The 17,336-nt window shown below is 44.3% G+C and overlaps 1 protein-coding gene across 3 annotated transcripts in view; it reads left to right on the top strand.

Moving 5' to 3' along the window:
- The first annotated feature begins 610 nt into the window (after window positions 1-610).
- Window positions 611-17,336, top strand: part of TRAF3 (TNF receptor associated factor 3) — a 109,565-nt gene continuing 92,839 nt past the window's right edge. Inside the window, exon 1 of one of the 3 annotated variants that reach the window (XM_044774359.2) lies at window positions 611-897. The gene's annotated coding sequence lies outside the window, so the exon portion shown is untranslated. The remainder of the gene's footprint in view (window positions 898-17,336) is intronic. The other 2 variants (XM_070514356.1, XM_044774361.2) reach the window with 2 other exon arrangements.

Genomic DNA, 17,336 nt, shown 5'->3' on the forward strand with positions numbered 1-17,336 from the left:
GTGCATGTGTGAGAGCATGTGAACATGTCTGTGACCAAGTATGTCTGAGAGTGTGAGAGTGTCTTGTGAGCATGTGTCTGAGTGAGTGTGGAAGTTATGTTGGATGTGTATGTCGGTGAGCCTACGTCTGAGAGTGTGAGAGACCTGAGAATGTATGTTGAATGTGCCTGTGACTCAGTGTAGGTGTGATTGTGAGTGTGAGTGAGAGTGAGGGTGGCTGCCCCGATGAACCGGGTGACGCCATCGCTCCCGACCGCGAGGAAACCTGCACCTTTCGGGCCCCCAAGCGGCTTGCGTGGCTTTTTGACCCGGAAAGGAGGGGGCCGCGCGGCGGCCGGTGTCGGGGACCGCGGCGGGGGCTGCGAGGAGCGAGTGGGGGGGGGCGGGCGCGCGGCGGCCGGGGAGGGCGCGAGGGGCACCGGAGGCCGCCCCCGCCCGCCCGCGGCGCCGTTGCTAAGGCCGGCCGGCGGGCGCGGAGCGGGAGGGCCTTAGCAACGGGCCTCGGGCGCGCGCGGGCCGGGCGGGGGCGCGCGGGGGCCGCGGGCGCGTGGGGCCGGCCGCTCTCGCCGGCTCCTGCCGCTCCCACGCGCGCGGGCGGCGGGGGCGGGGCGGGCGCGCGCCGGGGCGCGCTCCGGCGGCCGGCGGGGATTTCCAGCGCGCGAGAGGAAGTGCCTGCGAGAGGGTGCGTGAGGGCGCGAGAGAGCGCAGCGCGGCGCGGCCGCCGCGTGCGCGAGCCGGGGTTGCAGCCCAGCAGGGACTTTCCAGCCGGCGGCGGCGGCGGCCGCCGGCCCTTCCCCGCCCCCCGACATGGGGCTGCCCGGGGAGCAGGACGCTGCGGACCGCGGCGGAGGACGCGTCCGGCGCCCCTGAGCCGGCCGAGCGGCGGCAGACCGCGGGGTAAGGGGCCGCGGCGGGCGGCGGGCGGGGGCCGCGGGCGGGGGGTGGCGGGCGGCTCCATCCTCGGCGGCTCCATCCCGCGCAGTCGGCGGCGGGCGGGCCCTGGGCTGGCCGGCGCGGGGCAGGAGCGACGCAGGCCCAGCTCCCGGCGGCGAGTGCCCGGTGCGGCGCCGCCTCCCCCCGCCCCAGCCCGGGCCCGCCCGCCCCCCGGACGCCTCAACTTCGGAAAACTTTGTCCTCGAGGCCGGGCCCCGGGCCCGTGGGGCCGGGGTTCCCGCAGCTTTTCAGGAAACGGGGAGCCAAGGCCTCTTTAAAACGTGACCCCCCCACGGGGTGGCGAGAAATCAGCATCTCCTGGAAGGCTGTGGATTTTTACGGGGTGAGAAACGCACTGATTCAGGGTGCCTACAGAGACGAACGTGCTCACCCTGCGCTGGCTTAGGCTTTTTTTTTTTTAAGCCATTATTTAAAAGTTTATACTGAGTCATTCCTCTGCAGATGAACCTCTGACTGATTCATAATCGGAGAGCTGCAGTGGCCTCGAAGGCAGGAGAGTATTGGGATCCAGTTTTGGACATAATGCACACATTCCACCTTTGATTAATACGAAAGGCCAGAATGGGCTCCCCGAGGTGCAAAAATTGAAATGATCCGTGCCACGGTATTTAAAATTTAATCTTGAGGCGCCAGGCTGTTGCTCATGTACGCTTTGCCACGTTTTCACACTGTCACCCCATTTGGGGACGTGTATTTAATATTTAGGGCTTTAGGGAGAATTGTGTGTGGAAAATTCTTTACCATTAACTTGAAAACAGCAACAAAATGGAAATGGATGAAGTGTTGTGGACGTGCTTTGAAATTTAAGAAGCCTTCAAATAATGGTCCGTTGAAGGAAACAGTTTTTTTCCATGTTTTTCATATTAAGCTCTGAATCCGTTTTCAGAATGAGGTAGATGTGTGTGTGTATATTATTTATTCATTTATTTTTGAGGAGTCATAAAGGCTGTATTGAGTAGTGTTGTTGCCGCTTCTTAATTTACATTCACAGCATACAACTGAGGAGGAGCCATAATTTTTTTTTTTCCTAGCATTTGCTGTGAATGCACGCTGGTGAAGCTTTTGGAAATGTTCCCTGTAATCTTATATATGTTTATAAAATCCATATCTAAAGAAATGACCGGGTGGACCGTCATTTGGTGCTAAAATCTTTTTTTATGTCTTTCACATCTTTGAAAATGGCCTGTTAAAAAGACTGCATCGTGTGTAGGCTGTCTGGCAAAGTAGTGTGTAGCCATTCGTTTTTCAAATGAAAGGAAATATTTCCCTTTTCACTGTTGTGACTATATATATGTATTGAGAATTAGTCTACTGATGAAAAATTCTTTGGCCAATACAAAATAAGCGTTATTAGTGTGAAAACTGGAAAATATCGTATGAGGTTGGAAATCCTTGTGAGTAGGTGCTCGTGACAGAAACCCTGACAGACCTGGGATTCCAGCATCGCTGGTTAAAATCATACCTTATCACGGAGGAGGTTTAAGATGTAAGGTGTCTCACCCAGACGCCATCTGTTCCAGCTGTCACAATGCAGAAGCCAGGAAAGCAGAGAGAGCTAGTAGAGAGAATTCCAGCATTTTTTTTTTTTTTGAGACATTCATGTGAATTTTTCTGTGAGGGGGAAAAAGATCAATTATTTTCCTTGGATGCTATCCATTCATTTTGGAATTAATAAGATGGCCTCACTCAGAAGGCTGTAAAGGCATGCCACTGGAAACAGGCAATAGTGGTGGCCAGGTGTTTCTGTTAATACTATCAAAATATTTCTACTCTTGTTTATGATGGGAAGAAAGTCCTTCATTCATCTGAAACATCTGAGCTGCTTCTTGCTGTTTTCCCCCATGCTTTGGATTTTAATTCTGTAAGCACCTCTGTTAGAATCCCTTTAATTTTTCACTGTGCAAAGCAAGAAGGTTCTTTCTGGGGTATTGTCAGGATAGATATGCTGGTGACCTGATGGATGAGAATGATTGATCACTCTCTTAAAGTCCTCTTTTGTGATGTGAAAGCTGTACTTCAAGAAGGATAAAACTGTCACAGTGGTGTTGCAAGTCTGGGCTAGCTCAAGCAAACAAAGGAAATTGCGTTAAATTTGCCCGTCTCTGTTTTCTGCTCTTCCTATAGCAAGAGTCTCCAAACAGCAAGTGATCTAACCTATCAAATATTACGCAATAGCTGAGTTTCCTTGCAATGGTCAGTTTAAGAACTATTAACTTAGCAGAGGAGACATCTTATGACCAAGGCCCTCTGTCGATTCCATGGAATCAGGACCCCTTCTGTGCTTCTTTACAAGTGTTCATGGAGGAAGAAAAATTATTTGGGTTTTTTTTTGTGTGGAGGGGAGGAGAGTCATAATATTGACTTCAGATGCAGAGAGAAACTGGGAAGAGAGCTACAGAGTGAGAAAGGAGGAGGTGAGGCCAGTGGATTTGGAAGGCGACCAGAGAGAGGCAGTCGAGGCCTAAGTGTAGAGGTGATGCTTAGACTTGTTCTGAGCGGGAGGAATGAAGCCAGGGTGAGAGTGCCAGATGCCTTCGGGCAGGAGGGCAGTAGAGACAGGTGAAAGGGGTGAGGTGCAGCTTGTAGCATAGCAGTAGACTTTGGGTCGGAAGGAAGTAATGGAAATAGAAGAAAATGCAGTTTTAAACAGAAAAGGAAAAAATGTAAGGAAACATTATGTGTGCTTGTGTAGCACCTTTTTTTCATAATTAGCTAAAGAATACAAAATGGCCTTTTCGTTTTAGCAAGCCATTATTGACTGTCTCTGTTGTGTGTAATATTCTAGACGTGGTGCAGGGTAGAGAACTGACCTGCTTAGGTAGGAGAAGGTAAAGTTTTTATCATTAAGCATTAAAAGCTTTTTTTGGCCAAAATTTTTTGTCTCCCTGTGCAGACACCTTGAAGTGAGACTGGTGGGTTGTGAGATGTCATAAATACAGGTGACTCTTGGTTTCTGTCAACTCCAGAAATTAGGTTGCAATCTCTTGCTGAATTCTATGTTTCTCAAGATAAGTGGATCATTAACTGAGACTTGGGAGTCTTTTTCTCATTTAATTTAATATTCAATTAATGTACCTTGAGTTCCCATAATGTTCTAGTTACAGTGCTAGGAAGAATGAGATACAGAACCTGCCTTCTGCATGGTCTGCAGAAGTCTGGGGCATCTTGGCCGTATGCACGGTGAGGAGATGCCAGAAACCAACGGGTATTTGAGACAGCACCAGGACTGAAGCTTGTGGCAGAAAGGGTGAGGAAAAATGAAAATTCACTACCCTGTCCTCAGGGAGCTGGCTGCTCAGCTAGAGAGTGAAGACCCACCAGGAAGATTTTAGGAAGTCATAAAATGTAGGCTAAAGTGAATTAGTGATTTGTATAGAAGACTGGAAGCATGGTGGAAATTCAGAAACGGGAAAGCTCTTGGCTGTGGGGTAGTCCGAAAAGCCTTCCAGGAAGTGGGCGTTGAGCCTCAGTGTCAGGGATGCAGGTACAGTGGAGCCATCTGGGGCCTCTTGCACGGCCTGAAGGATGGCAGTAGAGGATTTCTCCCCTCCCCCCTGTTTTGGCAAGATGGGACCTGACATTTTGGTATCCTGTTGCTTCTTGCCAATAGATACAGTGCTGGTGATGCTGCTGGTCAGTGGGTTTCCAGTTATGCTGTTTTCTGTGCTGTTCTGTAGCTCTTCCTGGGCCCTTTGTGACCAGGAGCTCAAGTGGGTCAGGCCGTCTGCCACTGTGAAGGGCCCAGTCTGTGATGGGAAACAGAGCAGGGGGCCCCAACCTGGGCAGCAGCTCATTGCTGTCCCTATTGTTTCTCATTGTGGGTAAGAAAGTCTCAAAAAATGGCGGTAAGGGAAGGGGTGTAAATGTTAAAAAACTTCTTCCTCTGGGATTCCCCCCAAACCTGCTCTATCATCTGTGCTGAAATGACCTAAGTCTCTATAATTCTGAAGAAATAAAAAATTTGGCCCTATAATTTCATGATTTACTTTTTCTAAGTTTCCCTCTATGCCGATTTTGACTCCATATTTTTTTTTTAAATGAAGGTTATTTGATAACTTCTCATGAGCCCATTCTACCAAGAAAGATATCAGGGCTGCCGTTCTGATAGTCTCATTTCCTTTCCAATTTAAACACTGATTCTATGGGAAAACCCAAAATCACATTTATTGGAACTTGGTTTCTTTAAGTGGAGGGAAAAGCTTAATTGGTTAACCAAGTGGGATAATATAATCTGTAGGACAACAGTAGCATCAAAGTGGTAATACATGAGTTTCCAGGAGTCATGACGATTGTAGTGAAGGTTTTCAGAGACTGAGTTTGTACTCAGGAGGGTTAATGATGCCCAGTAGGAGGTCTGTATACACTTGAGGTAATGAGGTACGGGTTAGGCCTGCCGTTCTTCCCCCAAGGGCCAGGAGCATGGTAGACCCTTGCACAGTGTTTGTGTCCAGGACCTGCAAGTTGCGGGGAGACGAGGGATGTGGCATGTGCCCACATGGTGGTTCCATGTGGTTTGGTGTATGTGTCTACAGTTGGGCATGCATTGTAACTGCCTCCCTTGACTGTGCTCCCCAAACCCCCCCACCGCCCCCGCCTTCTGATAGCACTTAAACTCCCTGGTTTGTTGCATTAGGTGGCTTTTGTGATGGGAGATTTCGTTTGACATTGTAGCTTTCTTGGGTGCTTTTAATGACTTAAAAAGGAAGAATGGGAAACCAGTTCCCTTGAGTCCTTCCCTGACCAGTAATGTCCAGAAATCGCAACTTTATTCTAGAAATTAAATTTTCTTCTTTTTTGGATTAACATAGCCTGATGTTTGAAACGTTGTTATAGGGTAAATTGACTGTTCTGGTGTCAGAAGGCTTTTCTGTATGAGAAAGGGCATGGCATGGCTTTAGTACAGTATGTTTCAAACCCTTAATAGGAGTCCAAGCCCATGAGGTTTTCTCTTAAAATTTAGTATGATTTACATTGTACTTAGTTAATACGTCTGACTTTTTAAATATAAACATACTTTGTCCCCTAAATATTTGAGTACAGTTGTTCTCCAAAAGATTAATTATGTTTCCTTGGCTTCCTTAGGATCCCTGAGGGATCCCCTGACATCCCACCGTGTGTCCCTGGGGCTGTCCACCCTCCACCTTGAGAAGTGTGGGCACGTTGGAAGGCACCAGCCTTAAAGATCTGAATCCCAGTTCTGCCCTATGTACCTACCAGCAGAATGACCTTGAGCAGGCTGTCAGGCCTCCCTGAGTTTGTTTCCTCGTCTGTTAATCGGGCTACTAGCACCACACACATCACTTGCTTGTTATGAGTAAATATGGACAATAAAGCATTCTACTGATGTTAATTTTCGTAGTAATAGAGGATTGTGATATAGCAGAACAAGAGTGTTAAGATCTTAGAATGTAAACATATTATGTCAGATCTCGTTGATGGGAACCATAGAGATCTTCTGGTTGAGTTCCCTCATTTTGTATGGGAGGCACCTGAGGCTCAGAGTGTTTGGGTAAGTAACTCTCCCAAGCCAGATGATGGCAAAGCAGGGACTATTCGCCCAGAGTAGAGTTTTTTCCCCTACGTTCTTCATTTTTCCAAGATTTGCCCCTGGGAAGCTGCTAGGTCTCTAACTTCAATTTGGGATAATTGAGAATTATTCAATCAACACACGTTTTCTGAGAGTTTAGGAGCTATGCTAGCTGCCAAAACTAAAAAGTCAAGTAAGATGCTATATGATCTCTATCTTCAAGGAGCATTTCTTTAAGATGGGTGAGCCAGAAGAATCATTTGGTTATGGCACAATGTGGAAGGTGCCATGACTGGAGGACAGAGGCACTGTGGGAGTGTGGGGGCGCCGTATAATTTGGATGGGGGGTGGGGTGGGTTAGGAGGTGTTTTCTGGGGAGAACGAGCATGAACAAGCTAGCAGAAGAGGAGGGGAAGCACGAGCTGGCCGAGTCGCAGGTCTGAGGGCCCATGAGTCTGAAGGGGTTCCCTGTGCTCTTGTTCAGGGGAGTGGGCTTGGGAAAAGGGAATTGGCTGCCGTTGTGCCGGCCTAGCTTTTGAGGTAAGAATTATCCCCATTTTACAGACAAGGAAAATGAAGAGCAGTAGGCCTTTTGAACTCCAGAGTTCGTGTTTTCATCACTGTGCTCTGTGGTCAGTTTAAACTGAATTACAATCCAGTTTTAGATTTTGTTCATGTTACAGACTTTTTAGTTTTACTTTCGGATTCTAGACATTTTAGTTTTGCTGCTATATAGTGCTTTTTAAAGAATTGTGAATTTTTCCAGCATATGTTTTTCACGTAGTCTTTCCCTTCCTCCAACATCTGTTTTGCCTGTAGTATTGACTTATTTTTGCAGCCTGTACTCCCTTCCTTCTCTCTGTTTTATTTTCTTAGAGCAGCCTTCAGTATCCTTTGGCAAATTCAGTTAAGACATTCTTTACTCCTGTGGTTCAAATGTTGCTTACATTTTGCTGAGTAGCAGTCCTAAACCTGGTTTGCTAGTGTGTTTTCTTTCCCCTTTCTCTCTCTTAATTTACATTTAAACCGGTAGTCTAGTAATAATGATAGTATGTAGTCATTATGTCTTTACAGAGTTTTACAAACATTAGCTTGTTAGTGGTGAACAAGTCCCCAAAGCCTGGTCACTCTGTAGAGAGCATGATGGTGACAGCCCAGCACAGTCAGATTTCCACCCATTCATCTGGAATTGAATTATAACTATAGATTGCTTATGGGAATATAAATTAAAGGCAAAGAAACCTCCACAATTAGCAAGGAAATAATGCTGTTGGCTATTTTAGAGAGGATTTTATATGGCTCTTCTTCTGGAAGCACTGTAAAGTTTTGAGCACAGAACCAGGAAGGGTCAGTGACGGCTGGACTGAGGTGAGGGAGCTTGCCTCATAGCTGTTTGCAGCTGTCCCAGGGATGGCTGTGAATAATGGACACAGCTGGATGCCGAGGCCCCAAGTCAGGTTCCTGGAGTGACAGAGGGGAGATTTCTTTGTTCTCACACAAGGTGGACCTTTTAGGGTGGAGGCAGTGGCATGGGATAACAAGGGCTTCATGTTTCTGGAGCCTGCCCTGCCTTCTCCAGATGGAGGGATGTTCCGGTGCATCTTGGATGGGTCTCTCATGTTGAGATGACAAGCTTCTTAAGGACGGGGTCATTTCGTCATATTTTCATAGTTTAGCCTAAGATGGTGTGCAGTAAAAATGAGATGAATTTATGTATGGAAGGAATGTGGGTTTGAAGTCAGACCTGGTTTGAATTCTGGTCCTTCCTTTAGCTAACTATGATAGTTACTTATCCTTTCTGAACCTAGATTTTCTCATCTATGAAAAGGTAATTGTGAGGATTAAAAGTGAGAATGTGAGTGAATGTGAGAACCCAGCATGTCGTAAGTGGTATTTCCTCTCCCTGTTTCCTTTCCTGAGTGATTTCCTAAAGGGAAAACATTCGAGGTGAAGAAAAAGCACTTTTGGGAGTCTAACCTGGCCCTGGAAGACTATCCTGCAGGTGGGGTAGCAGAAGCACGTTATTGGACTGTAAAGAAATTATTTGTAACAAAGAGTAAAATGTCTGGAAACTAAAAAATCACTTATTTGTACAAAAAGGAATGCCTGTATTTAGATTACCCCTCCATTTTTTTAGACAAGCAGTTTTGGCATATAATGATGTTTTTATTGAAGTTGTATTGGTTTATAACATTGTATAATTTCAGGTGTGCATTATTATATATCAGTTTCTGTATAGACTGCATTGTGCTCACTACCACTAGTCTAGTTTTCATCTGTCACCATGCATGTGTGCCTCTTTTCGTCTTTCGCCCACCCCCTCCACCCCCTTCCTCTCTAGTAACCACTAATCTATTCTCTTTATCCATGTGTTTGTTTATCTTCCACGTGTGAGTGAAGTCATATGGTGTTTGTCTTTCTCTGTCTGGCTTATCTCACTTAACATAATACCCTTAAGGTCCATCCATGTTGTTGCAAATGGGACAATTTTGTCTTTTTTTTGCATATGGTGATTTTTGATAAATTTATATTTTAGTACATTATTTTCTTCCTTTATTATTATTATTATTATTGTTATCTTTTTAGTGAGGAAGATTGGCCCTGAGCTAACATTTGTTGCCAGTCTTCCTCTTTTTGTTTGAGGAAGATTGTCGCTGAGCTAACGTCTGTGCCAATCTTCCTCTGTTTTTTATGTGGGATGCTGCCACAGCATGGCTTGATGAGCAGCGGCTGGGTCTGTGCCAGGGATCTGAACCTGTGAACTGTGGGCTGCTGAAGCGGAGCGTGGGGACTTAACCGTTATGCCACCAGGCCAGCCCCTTTCTTCCATTTGGCAGTATAATATTCTTCGATTCATTCCTGTTGCTCTTCAAGTGTCACCTCTTGGAGGAGATCTTTCCTCAACACCCTAATTAAAACAGCCCATGCTGTGACTCTCTAGTCTCTTACCTTGCTTTTTTACTTTGCAGCAGAACATTTTTGTCCATCACCTTAAACCATTTTCTAGGAGAGTGCCTGGCCTGTGGTAGGTACTCAAGTATTTGTACGAATGAACCAATAAACTATAGTCGAACCCCATTTTCTTCTATTGAGGCAAAATTTACATAACATACAATTAACTTTTAAAGTGTACAGTTCAGTAGTGTTTAGTGTATTCACAGTGTTGTGCAACTACCACTCTCTCTAGTTTCAAAACTTTTTCGTTACCCCATGAAAAAGCCCTGTACCTGGGGCTGGCCCGGTGGCATCAGGGTTAAGTTTGTGTGTTCCACTTCAGTGGCCCAAGGTTTGCCAGTTCAGATGCCAGGTGTGGACCTATATGCTGCTTGTCAAGCCATGCTGCAGGGGTATCCCACATACAAAATGGAGGAAGATTGGCACAGATGTTAGCTCAGGGGCAGTCTCGTCAAGCAAAAAGAGGAGGATTGGTAACAGATATTAGCTCAGGGCCAGTCTTTCTCACCAAAAAACCAAAAGCCAAACCAAAAACCAAAACCCTGTACCCATTAAGTAATTATTCCCCATTCTGCCTTCCTCCCAACCCCTGGTAACCTCTACTCTGCTTTCTGTCTCTCTGGATTTGCCTAATCTGCATATATCATATAAAAGGAATCAGATGATGTATGACCTTTTGTATCTAGTTTGTTTTACTTAGCATAATTTTTTTAGGTTCATCCAAGTTGTAGCATATATCAGTGTTTTGTTCATTTTCATAGATGAATAATATACCGTTGTGTGTATCTACCACAGTTTGTTTATCCATTCATCCATTGATGGACATTGGATTATTTTCACGTTTCTGGCTATTGTGAGTAATGTATATAAGTTTCTGTGTAGACATGTGTTTTCCTTTCTCTCGAGTAATATAGCTAGGAGTGAGGTTGCTGGGTCATACATTAATTCTGTGTTTAAGTTATTCCTGCCAGCAGTGTACTAGGGTTCTCGTTTCTGCACGTGTTGGCCAATATTTATTTTGTTTGTTGTTTTTTCGTTTTTTGCTGAGGAAGATTCGCCCTGAGCTAACATCTGGTGCCAGTCTTCCTCTATTTTTTTGTACGTGGGTCGCCATGACAGCATGGCTGCCGATGAGTGGTGCAAGTCTGGGCCCAGGAACTGAACTCCGGCCACCAAAGTGGAACACGCCAAATTCAACCACTAGGCCATAGAGCTGTCCCCTATTTTTTTTTGTAGTTCCATATTAATTTGAGGATAAGTTTTTCTCTTTCTGCAAAAAAAGTTCATTGAAATTTTCATAGGGATTGCGTTGAATCTGCTTTGGGGAGTTGTCATCTTCACAATGCTAAGTCTTTCAATCCATGACCATGGAATGTCTTTCTGTTTATTTATATCTTTATTTTTTTCAGCAAGATTTTGTAGTTTCAGTGTATAAATCTTTCACCTTCTTGGTTAAATTTATTCCTAGATATTTTATTCTTTTGGCTGCTGTTGTAAATGGGATTGTTTCCTTAATTTTCTTTTCAGATTGTTCATTGCTTGTGTATAAAAACACAACTGATTTTTATGTGTTGATCATATTCCCTGCAACTTTGCTGAATTTGGTGATAACCTCTACTAGGTTTTTTTTTTTGGTTCTATGGGGTTTTCTATATATAGAATCATGTCATAAGCAAATAGAGATAGTTTCTCTCTTTTTGATTTGGATACCTTTATTTCTTTTTCTTGCCTAATTGCTCTGGCTAGGACTTCTACTACAGTGTTGAATAGTAGTAATGAAAGCAGACCTCCTTGTCTTGTTCCTTATTTTAGGGGAAAGGTTTTAGTCTTTCACCATTTTTCACCATTTCACCATTGAGTATCAAGTTAGGTTTGCGTTGTTTTTTTTAATAAATGCCCTTTTTCATGTTAAGGAAGTTCCCTTCAATTCCTAGTTTACTGAGTCTTTTATCATGAAAGGTTTTTGAATTTTGTCAAATGCTTTCTGTGCATCTATTGATATGATCATGTGTTTTTTCCTTTCATTCTGTTAATGTGGTGTATTCCATTAATTGATTTTCATACGTTGAACCTCTCTTGCTTTTCTGGGATAAATCTCACTTTGTCATGGTGTATAATCCTTTTAATGTGTTGTTGCATTTGGTTTGCTACTATTCTGTTGAGAATTTTTGCGTCCATGTTCATAAGGGATATTGGTCTTTAGGTTTCTTGTGGTATCTATCTGGCTTTGGTATCAGAGTACCAACAGCCTTTTGACTGTACATCATGTTTCTTCAGAATTTTGAAACCTGTGCTCCCCTAACTCAGTAGTGTATAGAAAATTCTAGGAGGGTTTTGAAGCAGACAGGAGAACTCTTTGGTGATGATCATACCTTGTCCCTCTCTGCTTCCAAGCACAAGGCTGCCCCAGTGGCTGATAGCTGAGAAAATCCTGGCTGATGCTAACACCATAACTCTGTGTCTACCAGTGGAGAATGGAGGAAGGAAGTCTTTTCCTGAAAAAGCCACAGATTGTTCCAGATAATGATTGCTGAGTAACAAACCACCCTAAGCATCAGTGACCTAAAACAGTAGTCTGTTGTTAGATCTCATGGTTCTGTGGGTTGATCAGGTAGGGCTCAGCTGGGCGATTCTTCGGCTCTATGTCGCATTAACTGAGGTCACTCACTGGTATTTTTCTGGTGTCTGGTCTGGAGGATCCAAGAGGGCTGTACACACATGGCTGAATGGTTGGAAGGCCCTTTCCCTGCAGAGTCAGGGCCTCTGCACATGGCCTTTCTGCTAGGGTAGTTGGACTTATTACATGGCAGCTCAGGACTCTAGAGCGATTGTTCTAGGAGAGGAAGTGGAGGCTGACAAATCAGTGTAGCATCACTCCTGCTATGTTCTATTGATTGAAGACCCTATGGAGTACTCCCAGATTTAAGGAGACGGAATGTAGAGCCTACCTCTTGATGAGAGGAGTGTCAAGGAATTTGTGACCATCTTTAATTCACTACATGTATGGGGGTTAGATTCCATAGTGCTGTCAGCAATATTTATTATATACACTTTTTGAGACAGGCTGTGGTGGGTGAAAATGGAAACCCCAGCTGTTGTACATTACTGATTTTCTGTGAGAAAATGCATTTCGTGTTCTCAACCAAGAATTCATGAATAAACTCTTGAAATATACCCATTCGTAAAATAACAATTGCCTCTATAAAATGTCTGTTTTATTTACTTAATCAGCAGATATCCTTGATCATCTATTTGTCAGGAATTTTTCAAGTATGACTTTAGGTCCATAAATTTTCCCTTCCTTTTGGTTCATTTTAAAAATTATTCGAAACCTTCACTTTCATTTTGAAGAGTATTGTGGAGTTTAAGCTTATATTTCTCTCTGTTCTTAAAAAAGCTTCGTTCAGAAAATTTTAGTAAGCCTACATAGCCTAAATTTCCTGTTCTTCACCCTAGATCATTTTAGTAAATCCCCTAGAGACTTATGAGGCTAAAGGTATGGCTGTTTATGTATAAAAGTGTGGGGTAACTTGACAACATGTGCAGAGGTGTGTACGCATTAGCTCCAACATAGAAATCTCATTTTCTGTAAAGCCTGCCTTCTCAGCCTGTCTCAGCTGATTGTTGCAACACTGAGCAGGAGCAAATGTGATGCGGTCACAGGGGAGGGAGGGAGTGGATTTAAATAATGAAATAAAAGGTCTGTGTCTGTGGCGCTAGTGGAGCCACAAGGTATCAAGACTGGGATTGATGAGGGTGGAAGGGAGGGAGATGTGTCTGTGTTCCGTGTGTGGCCTTTGCTCGTACCTGCACAGAGAGCCCTGCCTGATGTGGTGCTGCGGTTTTAACATCCCCGGCCCGGAGGCCAGCCACACTGTGAGCTGCCCAGTGCTGTGTTTCCCAAGCATACCCTGCCTTTGTTCCCAAATACTCATCACTTCTGGGCGTCTGACCTGTCCAAAGTAGGCATGAATGAAGAAAGTCAGCCACTTTAAGTGGTTGATATGCTGGAGTGACTGACTGATGCATGGAATTTCAGGGAGTCCTGGGAGCTCCTGAGTTTCCTCCTGTCATACCTGAGTTCAGGAACCTCTGGTATAGGTGGTCTGAGGTCTCTTACAGCAGGAAACTTTTAGACATATGTATATAAGTTTATATGTGTCTAAAAACTTTACATATGTGTGTGTATGTCTGTATGTGTGTGTGTGTGTGTGTGTGTATATGTATATATTTTTTTTTTTTGGTGTAGGAGTTCCTGTTCCTCATTCTGTCCTTTTTATGAATTCCAAAAGTTTGTTGGCCTTTGGCATTTCATCTGGGAGAAAATAATTGCTCTCCGCAAGTCTTTGAGGATGCTTCTTTTGGTACTGCTTACCTTTTTCATTCACCATTACCTTCAGGATTTTCATATCAGAATATGGTGACTGTTGCCCGGGGATGACCAGTAAAGGGGCTGAATAAGGGTAACGAGACTTGAAGAAGGGGCTGGTACCTGAGGCAGCGAGGATGTAAGCCAGGCTGGCAGCGGCATTTCACACAGTCATGACGTGCCCTTTGCCTGTCTGTTCACTGTGTTCTAGTTCATGTAAAAAAGGTATTGCCTTGTGTTAAGATGAATTAAGACAGTTACCTTTGGTTTTTATTTTGTCCTAGGGTCCTTGGGAACTGTGTCAGATTTTAGTCACTTAGACTTGGAGTGAAATATGTAAGATATGGTTTAACCTGAAAAAAATTGCGAAGCATCTTTATAGAGGTCCCAATTCTGCATATGAAAGATAAGGGCTCTTAAAGCTTTGACGTTGTGTTCTTCTAAGTATAACACCACAAATATAAAAGTTTCTAAATTATGTTGAGTGGTGGAAAGCATGGAGAGTATCTGTTGGTGAGCCAGGGCCTGGAGAGGTTGGGGTAGAGGGACTGGTGGCCTCCTGCCACTGAAGCCCTGTGGTGGAGGGACAAGACTTAAGCAGGAGTCGGGAATCACTGGGCTGGGCCTCACCAGTCTTTGTGACTTTGGGCAAGCTACTTCACCTTTGAAACCCTTATCTCCTTTCATGGTAGATGGAGATAATAGAGTCAGTAGTTGTGAAGATAAAATAGTAAGCTTTAAAAAATGAATTCACCAGAAAAATGAAAAATGGTATTTAATGTTAAAGAAATGTAGATTTTTCAGTCCAGAAAAGAGAAGATAGAGGATATGTCCACCAAACATTCACCATTTTGGCATTTATTTATCTGCTGTATGCCTGGCTAAGTTTAGGTGCTCAGTATTTTTTGGTGTATTTATATTGAGTATAAAAGGAAAAACAATATTTAAATGAACACTGACCAAATTCACTTTAGCTCATCAAACTTCTGTAAAACACTCCGTGAATGCCAGTCATGCTGTTATGTTCTGGGCGTGTGTGTGTGTGCAAATATATGTATAAAATATGAAGTGAGACACACTTTGTTCTCAAGAAATTCAGACTGCTCACTTGAATCTAGAACATTATACTTTACGAAAGAGGCATGTATTAGTCAGCTCAGGCTGTCATAATAAAATATCATAGACTGGGTGGCTTAAACAACAGGAATTTATTTCTCATAGTTCCAGAAGCTGAAAGTTCAAGATTAAGGTGCCAGCCAGTTCAGTTTCCTGGTGACGGTTCTCTTCCTGGCTTGTAGATGGTCCACCTTTTCACTGTGTCCTCACGTGGTGGAGAGAGAGAGAGACAGGAAACAAGCTCTCTGGTGTCTTTTATTAGGGTCCCCGATTACCTCTCCAAATGCCATCGCATTGGGAGTTAGAGTTCCAAAAGATGAATTTTGAGGGGGCACAATTCAGACCATAGCGTTCTGCCCTGGACCTTCAAAATTCATGTCCTTCTCCCATGCAAAATACATTCATTCTATTCCAGCAGCCCCCAAAGTCTTAAGTCCAGTATCACCTCTGAAGTCGAAAGTCCAAAGTCTCATCTAAGTGTCAGCTAAATCAGATGTGGATGAGACTCGAGGTATGATTCACCTTGAGGCAGAATTCCTCACAGTGAACCTGTGAGACCACCTAAGTTATGTGCTTCCAAAATACAGTGGTGGGAAAGGCATAGGGTAGACACTCCCATTCTAAACGAGAGCAATCGGAAAGAAGGAAGGGGCGACAGATCCCAAGCATGTCACAACTCAGCAAGGCAGACTCCATTAGATCTTAAGGATTGAGAATAATCCTCTTTTGTTTGATGCTTTGCCTTCTTGACCCACTGGGGTGGAGGTCCCACCTCTGCTGGGTGGGGGGTTGTGCCCCCAAGGCTCTGGGCAGCTGCTCTCTGGCCTATTGAAACCTAGGTGATGGCCTCCCCATTTTGAAACTAGGAGACAACCCTAATGATCTCTGTATGGCCTGAAAAACAATAGAATCAAAATAAAAGGGGGCAAATTACAGGATGAGTGAGTTAGCAAGCTAATATTCAGATCAGAATAGGACTCTTCTCAGTTTCCATGAGGAATTTTACCAAATGAGTCTCTCCAGAGAACTGACGTTAGGGAGATGACTGGGCTGAAATACGCACACATAGCATATCAGAAATGACCAGAGACTGAGTGTGGAAGATGATGCTAATTTGGAATTTTGGAAGCAGAATTAGAGTTTAGGTGGCTTTAGGCGGCAGATTAGCGTTGTGGAAGGCCTGTTCAGGATCCTTCTTGTGATGGATGTGTTCAGTAGAAGCTGACAGAGTGTTAAGGGAACTGCAGAGTTTACACAGTGGGAGGAACAGGCTGCATAACCACTAATGTCCCTTTCAGTCTTAGGATTCATGAGCATAATTTAAAATCCACAATTTCACTGGTGTTTTCAGATCCCGCTCAGTTCATGAATTCATACCCATAGTGTAGCAACTGCCTAGGTGTTATCATGGTGTTCTACTAAATATTTGTTTCTGTCACCTGGCAGGCAGCACTACTGCTTGATTTTGCATTTGTGTGTGCTTGTCCAATAGGACTTGGCCTTTCGTGTGGTATGTCTAGGATTTCGTTGGTTTCAAGGGAGTGAAAAATGCTTATTATCCACAGAGCCTGGGATGGCTACGGTATTCCATCTCTAAGGAATTTAAAAACATTTCCTGGTCATTTTGGAAGCTTCCCAGATTCCTTTGATGGAATGTAGGGACACTGAGTGGAACTCCTGACTGGGCTTGCAAGCTGCCTTCTCAGAGTCTTACTTTATTAGTGATTTATTTCTTTTCTTTTAGTGGTTTCGTGTCAGTGTTTCTAGATCCTGGCTGCACAGTAGAATTATTAGAAAGAACCACAAAAGCTGAGGGCCCTACTTCAGACTATTTGAATCAGTTAAGATCCCAGAAATCAGATTTAATGGTTATCTTTAAAGAGTTCCTAAGGGGATGCTGATGCTCAACCAGGGCTGAGAGCCTGTGGTATAGTAGAAGGAGCACACTTCTTTCTGCCTCAGAGGATGATTCCTGGTCCATCAGCATCACCTTAGGTGCCTGAGAAATGCAGGATCACAGACCATCTCTCAGACCTGCTGATGCCAAGTCTCCATCTCAGCTGCGTTTCCAGGTGATGGACGTGCTCAAGTGGGGAAAGCCTTAGGGCTTTGAGCCAGAGAGACAGGATTCAAACCCTGCCTCTCTTCGCTCTCAGTTTGCATGAACTTGAGCAAGTTACTTGACCTTCCTGAGCCTCGGGCCCCTCCACATAAAAAGAGGACAGTAATGCAGGCACCCAGTCCTTCAGCCACAATTCTGGAGCCCCCGAGCCTCTGAAAATGGAATGGTTTTGTCATAGGTTTGGTGCCAAAACCTGACCTGAACTGTGATGTTATTTATAATCTCTATTCCACTTAATATGAATATTCCTGTATTTCACTGCAGACTGTTAATATGTTTTCTTATAGATGCTG

Source organism: Equus asinus, chromosome 7 (assembly GCF_041296235.1).
Source record: "Equus asinus isolate D_3611 breed Donkey chromosome 7, EquAss-T2T_v2, whole genome shotgun sequence".
Taxonomy (NCBI): Eukaryota; Metazoa; Chordata; class Mammalia; order Perissodactyla; family Equidae; genus Equus; species Equus asinus.